Below are 16,745 nucleotides of genomic sequence, written 5' to 3'. Positions count from 1 at the left end.
CAACAGGCACATGAAAAGATGTTCAACGTCGCTCCTTATCAGGGAAATACAAATCAAAACCACACTCAGATACCACCTCACGCCAGTCAGAGTGGCCAAAATGAAGAAATCAGGAGACTATAGATGCTGGAGAGGATGTGGAGAAACAGGAACCCTCTTGCACTGTTGGTGGGAATGCAAATTGGTGCAGCCGCTCTGGAAAGCAGTGTGGAGGTTCCTCAGAAAATTAAAAATAGACCTACCCTATGACCCAGCAATAGCACTGCTAGGAATTTATCCAAGGGATACAGGACTACTGATGCATAGGGGCACCTGTACCCCAATGTTTATAGCGGCACTCTCAACAATAGCCAAATTATGGAAAGAGCCTAAATGTCCATCAACTGATGAATGGATAAAGAAATTGTGGTTTATATACACAATGGAATACTACGTGGCAATGAGAAAAAATGAAATATGGCCTTTTGTAGCAACGTGGATGGAACTGGAGAGTGTGATGCTAAGTGAAATAAGCCATACAGAGAAAGACAGATACCATATGGTTTCACTCTTATGTGGATCCTGAGAAACATAACAGAAACCCATGGGGGAGGGGAAGGAAAAAAAAAAAAAAAAAAAGAGGTTAGAGTGGGAGAGAGCCAAAGCATTAGAGACTGTTAAAAACTGAGAACAAACTGAGGGTTGATGGGGGGTGGGAGGGAGGGCAGGGTGGGTGATGGGTATTGAGGAGGGCACCTTTTGGGATGAGCACTGGGTGTTGTATGGAAACCAATTTGACAGTAAATTTCATATATTAAAAAAAAAAAAAACAAATATATGCTCAAGATAAAAAGGACATGGGGGCAGGAAAGAGTCCTTTGCTCCCATTCCAACTTGTCAGAGGTAAAATTTTGTGTGTGTACACATGTCCAGCACGTATATGTGTGTGTGTTTCTTTTTGCACGATCATACCATATCTATGATTTCAACTTACTTACTTTACTCAACCATTAGTTTTGAACATCTCTCCCTGTTAATATATAAAAATCAGCCTGAAAACTTGTAATGGTTGCTTATTCCTCTACAGGAGGGTACAGAATTGCCCCTTAGCTGTAGGATTTTTGCTTGTTTCCAATATTCTGCTATTTCAAATCCAGAAATTTGTCTTTGCCAGTGGGATAACCCTACAGAAGAATTTCTGGGTCAGGGGCAACTCCAAGTACATTCCTACCAACAGTTCAAATGGCACTTACTGAGCATTTACCATGTGTACAGAAGCAGTAAAATAAAACAGCTTTTATTTTAATGGCACTGAAAGTAAACTGATCCTCAGCTACTGACCCCAACAAGGAGGAGACCATTTATTGAGGGATGAGTTCAGGGCCTTTCTACTCTTTGTATATATTTTTCTATTTCATGCACATATATATTTTATTATAAATATTAAATGTGCATTCTAACATGTGAGTTATGAAACATCAGTGCATATCAGGTGCATATTTACCCCAATCTAGTATACATCATAAATTCTTTTCACTGTCTTCAGCTCAACCCAGTGTGAGATGAAATTATGTGCATAAAAAAAAAAATCACCCTGCACTTTTTTAGAATTCTCTCCCAGGGGTTGCAAGGATTGCCTGTGGGGGAGAACCAAATTAGTCTGTAGCCTCAAACCCACTCCCACTCCTCATACCAGCCCCAGCATGAAGGAACATTAACATCAGGCAATAGCTCAGCTTGCTGATTTTCCAGCTGGAAAACCAGTGAGTAGGAAGCAGGGCTCCGCACTTGGGTTCTGATTTCCTACAAAGCCAAATTCTCAGAGCTCTCCCCACACAGACCCTTTCTCTGCCCCCACCCTTTGATCAAAAGTGACAGTCACTGCCACAGCACACAAGCCTTGGCCTCAAAGATCCGTGTTACTCACTGGTTCCCAGAAAAGCACTTGTCTGGGACACAGCTTAAATAGCAGCCAAGAAGAGTTCATTGATCTCTGTCTCCAGGGCTCAGTGGCTTTGGCACCAGGAGGGGCCAAGGCTTTCCAGATGTTCCACGGAATGGCTGGAGTAGCTCCAGGAAAGCCCTGCAGGCCTACAAAGGGATGCCTGTTCCCCAAGTGTGCACCATTCTAAATCACAAGCTGTCTGAGGAGAGCGCCCTCCATAGCAGGCAGGGCCTTCATAGAGAGGTCTGCAGGGTCCTCACTCCGTGTCCTGGGCCACCACCCAGCTCTGGAGCTCTGCCACTTCCATGACACCCCTCCCCCAGAATTCACATGCACAAACATTTCCCCCAAACTACCAGCTCTGGTTTCTATAGCAACAAAGCAAAACCCACAGGGTTTGAAAAAGCAGCAAACTTGATGGCAACCATGCAGAAGGGCAGAGAAAAAATGCTGGGAAACTCTGGCCTCATCCTAGCAATCTGCCCTCAGAGGAGTGCCAGCCCACCAGGGGCCGGAGCTACAAATCTAAAAACTGAGCTCTCTGCTCCCAAGGGTGCAATTCCCTTCCTTTGGCTCCACCTACCCTCCCTGGAAAGAAGAAGGCCAGAGAATACACTGAATAATGCCCTACACAAGTTGGAAAGTTATCTGAACAGGGAGCAAATCCTAAATACAGCATTGGGACGATCACACTGCGATGATACCATGACTGCTACGAATACCGCTGGCTCAAACTCACTGCACGTTTTTGAGCACGTAGTTTGTGCCAGGCACTAATCCAGATTGTCAGGAATGCAATGACAACCCAGCAAGATAAAATATTTGCCCTCTGCAGCTTGTATGCTAGAAAAGCAAATAGATGGGGCGCCTGGCTGGCTCAGTCGGTTAAGCGGCCGATTTTGGCTCAGGTCATGATCTCGCGGTCTTTGAGTTCGAGCCCCGCTTCGGGCTCTGTGCTGACAGCTCAGAGCCTGGAGCCTGTTTCAGATTCTGTGTCTCCCTCTCTCTGACCCTTCCCCTTTCATGCTCTGTCTCTCTTTATCTCAAAAAAATAAACATTAAAAAAAATAAAAATAGAAAAGCAAATAGATAACAAGTGAAAAAAATGTCAATAATAATTTCAAAAGGCACCCAGTGCAATTAAAAAAAAAAAAAAAGCAACTCAACAACAAAAAAGATTTCCAGAGATGATGTTATGGTATAGAAATGAAGACTGACAATGTAGAAAAAAGTACACTTTCCATCTATGTGTATGGTGCATTACTTTCAAAGTGGGTTTTCATGCATATAAACCCCTCCCGCCATCACTCTCTGTTAGTGAGTAGGATGGGAATGCATCAGGACGCTCACCTGATTGAACAGAAACAGACGCCCAACAGTGTGAAATGACATGTTCTAGGTCCACACGTTTCAATCCTAGGATCTCTATTTAACACATGGCCATAGAGAGAATGTAAATATCAGCCTCATATAAACATTGGGGGAAGATATTTGCAACAAATGTAACTGACTCTGAAGCTATAAGATTTAGAAAAAAGCTATGCAAAAGTTTAAAAAGTAATGAACAACTATCTTTCAGGAGTGATCAAAAACCTGTAGATACATAAAAAGTTTCTCAATATCACTAATAATCAGAGAAATACAAATTAAAACTCCAAGGAAGCATTCCCCACCATACTAGCAGAAATGTAAAAGTCTGATAATACCAACTATGAAGCTATAAAGCGATTGGAAACCGTAAACATGTCTGGTGGTAGCAGCAACTGGCATAGTTTGGACAACAATTTATCATTACCTAGTAAAGTTGAACATACACAAAAATATTGAGCCATCATTTCCACACGAAAAGAAACCTAAAGAAACTGTAGAAGCAAGTATGCCCCAGAACACAGTATTGTCTCTGATAGCAAAAACTTAAAAATGACCCAGGTATCCTGAATAGAATACCTAAATGAATTTTAATATAGTAATATAATGGAATAGAAAATGAATGAACTACAGCCACCCACATCAATATGGATGAATCTCAAAAATATAACACTGCATGAACCACAAAATAATTTACATAGGATGTTACCACTTAAATAAACCTTCAAAAGTAAGTAAAAACAGGGGTGCCTGGGTGGCTCAGTTAGTTAGGCATCTGACTTCAGCTCAGGTCATGATTTCACGGCTCGTGAGTTTGAGCCCCACATTGGGCTCTGTGCTGGCAGCTCAGAGCCTGGAGCCTGCTTCGGATTCTGTGTCTCCCTCTCTCTCTCTACCCTTCTCCCACCACTCATGCTCTCTCTCTGTCTCAAAAATAAATAAACAGTAAAAAAAAAAAGAAAATTAAAGTAGGTAAAAAAATGTATTATTTAGGGAAACATACATACAGGTGGTCAAATCATAAAGAAATGGGAGAAAACAACACACAATTCAGGACAGTAGTTACCTTTGGGGATAAATGGTGAAGACAAGATCAGCAAAGGGTCACAGGGGGCTACAAAGGTACCAGAAATGTGCGTTTTCTCTATCTGGATCATAGGTACATATGACCCATGATATATAATATATAATTTCCAAATAAAAATAGTGGGAAGAGAGTAAGGGAGAGAGAGAGTGTAAGGCTGATTTAAATTAACCTCAAAGGAGAGATTGATACAAGGGAAACAGATCACAAGAGGGTATTATTTCCTCCAGTCAAACCAAGAAATTATCATTTTTCATTTTCTAAGGCAAGACAGTCTGGTGAGGGCCTCAGGCAGTATGGGAAGGAAATTGAAAGTACTCTGGTTTGATTTATGTTCTAAAAAATTAAAAATAAAAACAAAATAGGTCCTTCTGCAGTCCAAGCTAGGTCTTTCTAGTTGGCCTGGCAGTATAGTGGCTTCAAAGGCCATAATTACAGCCAGGGAGAAGTCCAGTGGCTAGACAGACACCTGTAATTAGGCAGGTGAAGTCTCCCTTACAGGCTCCGGGTGCTTGGCCGACAACCCTGCTGACCCCAAACCCACCTGTGACAGGCAGTTCTGGGCATCCATACATTTCGCATTCTGACAACACACATGGATGCTTGGCTGACAGCTTGAAATCGCATTTCACAGTGGTGTTCTCTGCCTGCCAAGCCACTGTGCCACCTTCACACCTTCACCATACTTACCTGGACAACGTCACTCATTAATTCATGCAACAAACATTTCCTAAGTATGCGTGGACCCTGGTGCTGTGTGAGGCCATGAAGGTAGAGAACAAAACAGACATCGTCTCAGCCTCCATAGAACTTAGAGTCTAAAGAAAGTGATTTTGCAATTATTTTAATATTTTGCTGTTTCCTGCTTTTTTTGTTGTTGAATAAAAATAATAGTAAGAAAAAATGAGAATATCGGCCTTTGTGATAAAATACATCTTTTCTACTTCGGAGAATAGATTCTAATATAGCAAATCAGCAAAGGGTCCTCAGGGGGCTGCAAAGGCCCCTAGTTAGCTTCAGCTGGACCCTCCCAGCCTGTAAACAGGTCGACAGGTTGCCCAAATGACCAAGAGGAGAAGAATGCTAGAAATAGGATTAAAGACAGTATCTAAACAACAAGACACAATGAGAGCCATTTTATAATATATTTTTGTTCTCTGACATACGTAGAAAAATGCTGCTACAGACCATGTCAAAATAAATTACTGCCTATACTTTCTTCTAATAAATTTATGGTTTTAGGTCTCAACATTTAGGTCTTTAATCCATTTGGAGTTTAGTGTTGTGTATGGTATAAGAAAGTGGTCGAGTTTCTCCTGCATGTAGCTGTCCAGTTTTCCCAATATCATTTATTGAAAAGACTCTTTTCCCCACTACCTTCATCATAGATTAGTTGGCCATAAAAATGTTAGTTTATTTATGGGATCTCTATTCTGTTCCATTGATCTCCATATCTGTTTTTGTGCCAGTTCCATATTGTTTTGATTACTACAGCTTTGTAATGTATCTTGAAATCTGGGATTGTGATACCTCCAGCTTTGTTCTTTCTCAAGATTGCTTTGGCTACTCAGGGTCTGCTGTGGTTTCATACAAATTTTAGGATTATTGGTTCTGATTCTGTGAAAAATGCTGTTGGCATCTTATAGGGATTGCACTGAATCTGCAGATTACTTTAGATGGTGTAGACATTTTTTTTTAATGTTTATTTATTTTTGAGAGAGAGAGAGAGAGAGAAATGGGGGACAGGCAGAGAGGGAGGGATACAGAGAATCCAAGGCAGACTCCAGGCTCTGAGCTGTCAGCACAGAGCCTGACACGGGGCTCAAACTCATGAACTGCAAGGTCATGACCTGAGCAGAAGTCAGACTCTTAACGAGCTGAGCCACCCAGGTGCTCCAGTAGTGTGGATATTTTAACTGTATTAATTCTTCCAATCCATGAGCATGGAATATTTTTCTGTTTGTTTGTGTTGTGTTCAATTTCTCTCATCAGTGTTTACAGTTTTCAGAGTGCAGAGCTATTACTTCCTGGTTAAGATAATTCCTAGGTATTTTATTCTTTTTGGTGCAACAGTAAATATTTTAACTCTCTGCAATGTAATCGCCGATTACAACATTAACTCAGTTATTCACACTTTCACTCTTTTGACCTCCAGACACCTTTTTAGAAGTGTGTACAAATTTAAGGACCTAGCCACAAACATAGCTGTTGGTTCTCTGAGCATGAGGAAATTCAAGAGATACTTAGGATTTCATCTTTCTGTAAGGATTGGTCTTTTCTTTTCCTTTTATTTCTTTCCTTCCTTCTCTCTTTCTTTACTTCTTTCCTCTTATTTCTCTCTTTATTCCTCTATTCCTTTCCTTACTTCTTTTTTTTTAATAAAGGAATAGTTAGATATTCCATAAGCATCAAGAGGTTAAACCAGCAACACATGAAAGTTCTGAAGGTAAAATATCAAGCATTTAAAAATATATAGGTAAACGTTAAGGGGAAATGGGTCACGTGCCTTCCTGGTGCCCCAGCTCATACAGGCAATAAATTATTAATTGGAGTCTTCATAGCAATACATCACAAACCATGAATTGAATACATCACAAACCATGAATTGAATTTATTCAAAATCAAACCATTTCTCAGGGCAAGAAGTTAAGTAAAGTCTAATCAAAGAACTTCCATTCTTCCTACATCTATACCTCCTGTGCTTCTTAAATCTGAGGAGAAACTCTTTACTCATGGCACACATGAACTGATTCTGTTTCCCCAAAGTCTGAGGAGAAGATACCCTCAGCACAAAGAACTGATGATCCTTCCACTAAGTCTAAGGAGAAACTCCTGATGCCCAGCACGTAAGCACTGATTCTGTTTCCCTCAAGTGTGTGGAGAAATTCCTTACCCCAGCACAAATGAAATGACGCTGCTTACCCTAAGTCCGAGAAGAAATTCCTTACCCTCAGCACCCATGAAGTGATGCCGTTTCCCTTCATTCTGAGGAAAAACTCCTTACCCCCAGCACGCATGCACTGATGCGGTTTCCCCAAAGTCTGAGGAGAAGATACCCTCAGCACACATGAACTGATGGTCTTACCCCTAAGTCTAAGGAGAAACTCCCTACCTTCAGCACCCATGAAGTGATGCCGTTTCCCTTCATTCTGAGGAGAAATTCATTACCCCCAGCACGCGTGAACTGATGCTGTTTCCCCTAAGTCTGAAGGGAAACTCCACACCTCCAGCACGCATGAACTGATGCAGTTTCCCTTGAGTGTGAGGAGAAACTCCTTACCCCCAGCACACCCGACTTCATACTATTTCCCTGACTCTGAGGAGAAACTCGTAGCCCAAGCACACAAACACTGAACCTGTTTCCCTTAAGTCTGAGGAGAAACTCCTTACCCCCAGCACGCATGCACTGATGCTGTTTCCCCTATGTCTGAGGAGAAACTCCAAAATGCCCGGCACCCATGGACTGGTTCTGTTTGCCTAAGTCTGAGGAGAAACTCCTTATCCACTGCACATGGGAACTGATGCTGTTTCCCTTAATTCTGAGGAGAAACTCCTTACCCAGGGCATACATGAACTACTGCTGTTTCCCGTACATCTGAGGAGAAACTCCTTACCCCAAGCACACATGAACGGATGCTATTTCACCTAAGTCTGAGGAGAAACTCTGTACTTCCTCAACTGATGCTGTCTCGCTCATGTCTGAGGAGAATATCCTTACCCCAGGCACACTTGAACTGATGCTGTCTCACTCCATTCTGAGGAGAAATCCCTTACCCTCAGCACCCATGAAGTGATGCTGTTTCCCTTACGTCTGAGGAGAAACTCCTTACCCCCAGCACGCATGACCTCATGCTGTATCCTCTATGTCTGAGGTGAAACTCCTTACCCCCAGCACCCATGAACTGATGCTCTTTCCCCTAAGTTTGAGGAGAACCTCCTTATTCCCAGCACACATGCACACATGAACTGATTCTGTTTGCCTTAAATGTGAGGAGAAATCCTTAGCCCCAACCCTCATGAACTGATGCTTTTTCCCCTAAGCGTGAGGAGAAACTCCTTAACCCTGTACACATGAAACCGTTGCTTTCAGCCTTTCTTATTGCCAAGTAGCATTCCATTGTATATACAAACCAAATCTATTTTATCCATTCATTAGTGGATGGAAATTTAGGCTCCTTCCATAATTTGGCTATTGCTGAATGTGCTTCTATAAACCAGACCATGCCATCTGCACCAATATAGATGTAACTGAAAGGCATTATGCTAAGTGAAATAAGTCAGGCAGAGAAGAACAGATATCATATGTTTTCACTCATATGTGGATCTTGAGAAACTTAACAGAAAACCATTGGGGACAGGAAGGGGGAAATTAGTTACTAACAGAGAACAGAGAAAAATTAAAGAATAAAAAAATAGTTTTAGACAGATTTCTTTTTCTTTGTATATAATACTATTTTGTTGTAAAGGATAGGCACCCATAGATCCACATTTAAGTAATCAATGATGAGGTTCTCCACCAGGGCCACCTGTTATATTGATACATCCCTTCCTTATTTAAACCTAGCCCAGGAAAACTTTGTTTGCTGTTTTATTGTTGTTGTTTGTTTGTTTTCACAAGTGTAAGCCAAATATATTCAATAAACATGTTAAAATAATAGTTCTGTTTCCAAAAAAACCACTGAAGTCAAAGTGTTTTAAATTAATTCTATTTGGATTTCATTCCATCTTTCTTTGTTTTTAATACTATTAATACTTATTTGTGTAAGGGGCTTGGTAAAACCAGAAATGTCCTTAACTCTTTCTATGTTGGGAAAACTTTGAAGTTTATGTCACTAGACTGAGAGTCTTTAATTATAACACTGGGAAGTACAGGGGTTACACTGCAGTGATCAAGGCACTTGTCCTTCACAATCACCTTCTGTGCTCATGTAAGTACAGGGAGGGGAATTCTCATCCACCCACTGGGTCACACTCTGATTCCATATATTCAAGAAGGCAGGTATGCCAAGGGGAACCCTGAGGTGTGCTGTGTCCCAGAAATACACGTACCCTAACAATGTATTTTTCCCTCAGGGTTCCCACGCGCTAGATCTATGAAAAGAACAGAATCAGGGCCCAAGCCTGGCACAGAATGATGGAGTGAGAAGCCAAGACATTCCCCATGCTGCCTCCAAGGCAATGATTGGGCTACAGAAGGGGAGTTTCAACTCACTCCTACACACTGCCCACATACTCCGCCGGCCCCCGAGCCCAAGCTCTCAGCCTGAACTGCAACATGAACCTCCCCTCATCTCTGGCATCCTGGGGAACCACTGCGTGCTGTTGCTTTGGATCATGTCTCCGCCCAGGACCTACCCTAACCATAGCCTTGGCTCTGGCCTTAGGTGTCTCTCGTCCTAGCTCTGAAGAATCAATTGAATTGAGACCCATGACCTTGCAAATCTTGTCAGGGAAGAAGGGGAAACATCACCATGACATTTTCATGTATGGGGTGGAGCTCCAGAAAGGGATCCCCAGCTAAAGCATAAGCCTTTCCCACAGGATCAACCAAAGCCTGAACCCAAATCCTAAGGCTGACCGGCACCCTCACATTGCCCCCAATTCACCCTGCCCTGGAGATCACTGCACAGCTGGCTGTTTTCCCCTTGCCACCTCCGGGAACCGAACCCTAACCCCATGATGCCACTGCACATGCTCCTGCAGATAGGAAGAGAAAGATAAAGGTCATTATTTCATCCCATGTAAATGTGAACTAAACACTTCTTTCAGATACTCCATTCTTACTAAGGAGCTTCTATTACCATAGAGCAAAAGTCAAACTTATGAGATCTATTCAGAATTTAACCCAGAAATGACTTTCAGAAAATTTCTTTTCAGAAAGAGCTTTAAGCAATAAAAGATAAATTCTAGATTCCTTTTGTCAATGTTCATGAATTTATTTCTTACTCAACTCTTTCCCTTACCATTTATCTAAAATGAGCTTTAGATTTCAAAAAAAAATGCAAAATTTTGATAACCAGTTGAAAAATACATTGATAATTAAAGACATCATAAATTAGTGCTTATAGGTACTGCATGAAAGGAAACTAGATAGTCAAACCTAATTCTGTAACCAGGCATAAACTGGTCACTTTGGGAAATAATGATTGAAAAAAAATTCCTTTTATATTTCACTTTAATCCCCTATAATTTCAATGTTCTTAAAATCAGCAAGTTGGCAATCCATAACCTGTATGTGTAAGTTCAAAGACAGATGTCCTCCAGACATGGTCCCCTGTTTCACTGCTGGTCTAGAGAAGAAATAGGTGCAATAGCCAGAATACAGGATGAGTTGAGTGCTCAGAAAAAAATCACAGCATGGACATAGTAAGAGAAGGAAAGAACTCTTCTGAACTCTTACTCTAAAACATGATACAAATCCAGTTCCAGAATCAATTCCCTTAATTAAAAGATGTACCTAAGGAACTGAGAATGTTGTAAAATGCTGTCCCATATTTGTAGGGCATTTCCTAAAACAATCCAATTAACATTAGCAGGGTCAGTTTTATAGTGAGAAGCTGGTGTCCTATACTGCATCCTGGCTTTGCACTTTCGGTCCAGGTAAAGTGGTCATGAAGCTTGTGGCCGTGGTGTACTGGGAAACACATGTCTGGAAAACAGCTTAAGACAAGTGCCCTCATTTCTCATCTACTGAGGCTACAGGACACCACCATGAGTTGGAGATATAAAGAAATTTAATATCTGAACTATCGAAAGGCCCATATAGTGGGAGAGGCAGATACATAAACAGATTGTTTTAAAAACACTGTGGTCAAAGGTAACACCCAAGAGTAAAAAGGTGCAAGGTAGCATAAGAAGTTGTTTTGAGAAATGACGAAATAGCTCACAAAGTAGCAAAGGTTGAAAGTGGCTGCCTGTAGGAAAACATACTGTTGACTGTTGTAGACTCCTGACTGGTATTTTAAGGTTTGTGCACATGTAAGGTTGATGACAAACACATAAAATTTGTTTCTTTTGCTTGGTTTCATCATCCCTGGGGAAAAAAAAATCACCAGCCCTTGATACACATTCTTTTTTTTTTTCCTTCAAATTTCTTTGAAGATGTTTTGTTAAATTCCTTTGTAAAAACATTGGTCACCATTTAATATACAGTAGCAACACAATGAATCCAATTTTTAAAATTTTTTTTTGAAATTTATTGTCAAATTGGTTTCCATACAACACCCAGTGCTCATCCCAAAAGGTGCCCTCCTCAATACCCATCGCCCACCCTCCCCTCCCTCCCACCCCCTCATCAACCCTCAGTTTCTTCTTAGTTTTTAAGAGTCTCTTATGCTTTGGCGCCTCCCACTCTAACCTCTTTTTTTTTCCATCCCCTCCCCCATAGGTTTCTGTTAAGTTTCTCAGGATCCACATAAGAGTGAAAACATATGGTATCTGTCTTTCTCTGTATGGCCTATTTCACTTAGCATAACACTCTCCAGTTCCATCCATGTTGTGACAAAGGGCCATATTTCATTCTTTCTCATTGCCACGTAGTACTCCATTGTGTATATAAACCACAATTTCTTTACCCATTCATCAGTTGATGGACAATTAGGTTTTTTCCACAATTTGGCTATTGTTGAGAGTGCTGCTACAAACATTGGGGTACAAGTGCCCGTATGCATCAGTACTCCTGTATCCCTTGGGTAAATTCCTAGCAGTGCTATTGCTGGGTCATAGGGTAGGTCTATTTTTCATTTTTTGAGGAACCTCCACGCTGTTTTCCAGAGTGGCTGCACCAGTTTGCATTCCCACCAACAGTGCAAGAGGGTTCCCGTTTCTCCACATCCTCGCCAGCATCTATAGTCTCCTGATTTGTTCATTTTGGCCACTCTGACTGGCGTGAGGTGATATCTGAGTGTGGTTTTGATTTGTATTTCCCTGATGAGGAGCGACGTTGAGCATCTTTTCATGTGCCTGTTGGCCATCTGGATGTCTACTTTAGAGAAGTGTCTATTCATGTTTTCTGCCCATTTCTTCACTGGGTTACTTGTTTTTCGGGTGTGGAGTTTGGTGAGCTCTTTATAGATTTTGGATACTAGCCCTTTGTCTGATATGTCATTTGCAAATATATTTTCCCATTCCGCTGGTTGACTTTTAGTTTTGTTGATTGTTTCCTTTGCTGTGCAGAAGCTTTTAATTTTCATAAGGTCCCAGTAATTCATTTTTGCTTTTAATTCCCTTGCCTTTGGGGATGTGTCAAGTAAGAAATTGCTACGACTGTGGTCAGAGAGGTCTTTTCCTGCCTTCTCCTCTAGGGATTTGATGGTTTCCTGTCTCACATCCAGGTCCTTTATCCATTTTGAGTTTATTTTTGTGAATGGTGTGAGAAAGTGGTCTAGTTTCAACCTTCTGCATGTTGCTGTCCAGTTCTCCCAGCACCATTTGTTAAAGAGACTGTCTTTTTTCCATTGGATGTTCTTTCCTGCTTTGTCAAAGATGAGTTGGCCATACGTTTGTGGGTCTAGTTCTGGGGTTTCTATTCTATTCCATTGGTCTATGTGTCTGTTTTTGTGCCAGTACCATGCTGTCTTGATGATGACAGCTTTGTAGTAGAGGTTAAAGTCTGGGATTGTGATGCTTCCTGCTTTGGTCTTCTTCTTCAAAATTACTTTGGCTATTCGGGGCCTTTTGTGGTTCCATATGAATGTTAGGATTGCTTGTTCTAGTTTCGAGAAGAATGCTGGTGCAATTTTGATTGGGATTGCATTGAAAGTGTAGAGAGCTTTGGGTAGTATTGACATTTTGACAATATTTATTCTTCCAACCCATGAGCACGGAATGTATTTCCATTTCTTTATATCTTCTTCAATTTCCTTCGTAAGGTTTCTATAGTTTTCAGCATAAAGATCTTTCACATCTTTGGTTAGATATATCCCTAGGTATTTTATGCTTCTTGATACAATTGTGAATGGGATCAGTTTCTTTATTTGTCTTCCTGTTGCTTCATTATTAGTGTATAGGAATGCAACTGATTTCTGTACATTGATTTTGTATCCTGAAACTTTGCTAAATTCATGTATCAGTTCTAGCAGACTTTTGGTGGAGTCTATAGGATTTTCCATGGATAATATCATGTCATCTGCAAAAAGTGAAAGCTTGACTTCATCTTTGCCAATTTTGATGCCTTTGATTTCCTTTTGTTGTCTGATTGGTGATGCTAGCACTTCCAACACTATGTTAAACAACAGCAGTGAGAGTGGACATCCCTGTCGTGTTCCTGATCTCAGGGAAAAAGCTCTCAGTTTTTCCCCACTGAGGATGATGTTAGCTGTAGGCTTTCATAAATGGCTTTTATGATCTTTAAGTATGTTCCTTGTACCCCGACTTTCTCGAGGGTTTTTATTAAGAAACATTGCTGAATTTTGTCAAATGCCTTTTCTGCATCGATTGACAGGATAAGTTGGTTCTTATCTTTTCTTTTATTAATGTGATGTATCACGTTGATTGATTTGCGAATGTTGAACCAGCCCTGCATCCCAGGAATGAATCCCACTTGATCATGGTGAATAATTTTTTATATGCTGTTGAATTCGATTTGATAGTATCTTCTTGAGAATTTTTGCATCCATATTGGCCTGTAGTTCTCTTTTTTTACTGGGTCTCTGTCTGGTTTAGGAATCAAAGTAATACTGGCTTCATAGAATGAGTCTGGAAGTTTTCCTTCCCTTTCTATTTTTTGGAATACCTTGAGAAGGATAGGTGTTATCTCTGCTTTAAATATCTGGTAGAACTCCCCTGGGAATACACCTGGTCCTGGACTCTTATTTGTTGGGAGATTTTTGATAACTGATTCAATTTATTCTCTGGTTATGGGTCTGTTCAAGCTTTCTATTTTCTCCTGATTGAGTTTTTGGAAATGTGTGGGTGTTTAGGAATTTGTCCATTTCTTCCAGGTTGTCCAGTTTGTTGGCATATAATTTTTCATAGTATTCCCTGATAATTACAATGCACCCAATTTACATGAATTAACACGTCAACAAATCGTAATACATGATTTTTGAACAAACAGTACTAAAGTAGCTCATGTTCTGTTTAACTAAAATTATGGTGTTTTCAACAAAGAAAGAGCTAACATGAGAAATAAGGTTCCAATTTCAATCTGAAGTAAGGTGATTTGTGACAAGTACCATGAAACAATGATTTTATGACATCATTATCTTAAAGGGTACCATTTTTCAGAAGTTACAAAGCACCAATACTCATGTAGAACAAGATCTTGAAAAGATGTAAACCTAAGACAAAAGGGCTCCATTTTTTGAAAATTAATTATTTGAATGATTTGAATTTTTCTTTTAATAAATTAAAAGATCTTTCAACATGAAGGAAATATATACTATGTTCTGACACCTCAAATAATTCTGCAGACATTTAGCTCAGCTGAAAGCTTCTGTAGGACTACTTTCAAGAGCAAAAAGTGGAAACCAACAATCAAAAGCCCTTTCTATACTCACAGGCAAGGACTCTGGGTATGGGATCTAATGAATAAGAAGAAAATTTAAGTATCACAATAAAATACTTTTTAGAAAACAGAAAGGACTGGCAATATACAAGTTAGGAACAAAAGCATGTATATGTTTACCCCCACTCCCCAAATTGTTTAAATAAGCACTTGGATCCTATCACCTAAAGTAACAAAGAAGTTCTTTTGGTGCGTGTGTGTGTGTGTGTGTGTGTGTGTAGTACGAGGTGGAAGATAAAACCACAATTCCGTTTAAGGAGTCAAGTTCTGTAATTCTAATTTGATCAAATGAGTCTGTTGTATTACGTGTTCATAATAATAAAGTTATACATTAATTTTTACATTATATGATTTATTTTCTTCTTTTTACTTGAAATCTATGATTAAAGGATAGCTTTAAATTATTTTGAAACTCACAGATCAGAAATTATATCAAATGGCTTTGTAGGAAAAAAAAACAGCCCCTCTGAATATAAGAGGTCTAAGTAATTATGTGCAAATAAAACTTCAAAATAAGGTAGCTGAAAATACATCCTTCTTAGAAATGTCCCTTCTGTTGTCTCTATTTAGAATATAAATAATTTCAGTGGCCCAAACAGTAACTTTCTTTTTTTAAATATGAAATTTATTGTCAAATTGGTTTCCAAGCAACACCCAGTGCTCCTCCCAACAGGAGCCCTCCTCAATGCCCATCACCTAGCCTCCCCTCCTTCCCGTCTCCCATCAACCCTCAGTTTGTTCTCAGTTTTTAAAAGTCCAAAGAGTAACTTTCACTTCAGTTTTTCTTCTCCATGGTGTTTACTTATGAGTAATTTTAGCATACGCTAAAAGTAAAACTTATGATTCATATATAGTTATGCTATATTTCAGGTATGGAAGTCTGAACATAAGTAATTTCAACCTAGAACATTACTTGAACATCACAAAAGAAAAAAGAAGACAAAAAAGATTTCTCCTCACATCACTTGGACTACTAGACTATTCATAGAAAAAAAGAAAAATATAAAATATATAGTTTTCAGCTCCATGTAATTATCCAGAAATAAAATTCACTAAATGAGATAAGACACCAGGATTATGAGTATGGAGTACTCAGAATCGTTCAAAGCAGATGAGAAGACACTTTGGGGAAATGAAATCCATCCCAAACAATATAATTTTATCTCATCAACCCTCTAAACACCACAACTTCACCGCTTATACCATAAGCTTTCTCAACAGTTCCCATTTTCTTCTTCTCTAAAAAAAAAAAAAAAAGTTTTAGAGTCCTAATTTCCCAGTGGCATTTCAACCCCCTTATTTCACCCTAATTCTATACTCCTCATTTATAAAAGACCCTAAAGTAATCATTTTCTTCACCTAAGAAGTTAGAAATGACCATGTATTGACTCAAAATTGAGAAATTAAAGGTTAAAAAAATCAACTGAAAATACACTTATTAACATTTATACTTTTATGTAGTAGGGACAGCACATAATAACTCATTCTGATTAACCTCTGGCTCCTGAGATAGTGAGGTCAGAAAATTAAAATGAGTAATAGATACGTAAAATACTTGAAGTGTGCATCTATCTTGAATAGGATGAGTTAATAAAGTGACTGAAATTATATGAGTATAAATGTTTATTCTAAAACAGTACAAGATTGATGTTGTCAAATGGGGAAAAAAGAAAAACCTTTAACTTAGACTAAATATCTTCAGTACTGTAGAAAAAGGTCTCAAGGTTGAATAGTAACTAGAGAACAACAGCCACAAAGGAAGACCCTTTCATGCATGCACACACATGAAATAACAAATAAGGAAACCCCAACTCAGTACAGTACATCAATGACTGATACTTATTTTTCTTTTCTTTTTTTTT

At 39.6% G+C, this 16,745-nt stretch overlaps 1 long non-coding RNA gene across 1 annotated transcript in view; it reads left to right on the top strand.

Moving 5' to 3' along the window:
- Positions 1–16,745, top strand: part of LOC145713334 (uncharacterized) — a 485,335-nt gene that overhangs the window by 134,749 nt on the left and 333,841 nt on the right. The window lies entirely within an intron of this gene.

This window comes from Panthera onca, chromosome F1 (genome assembly GCF_046562875.1).
Source record: "Panthera onca isolate mPanOnc1 chromosome F1, mPanOnc1 haplotype 2, whole genome shotgun sequence".
NCBI classification, from domain to species: domain Eukaryota; kingdom Metazoa; phylum Chordata; class Mammalia; order Carnivora; family Felidae; genus Panthera; species Panthera onca.
Note: the sequence above shows the minus strand (reverse complement) of the source record. Positions and strands in the feature narration are given on the sequence as shown.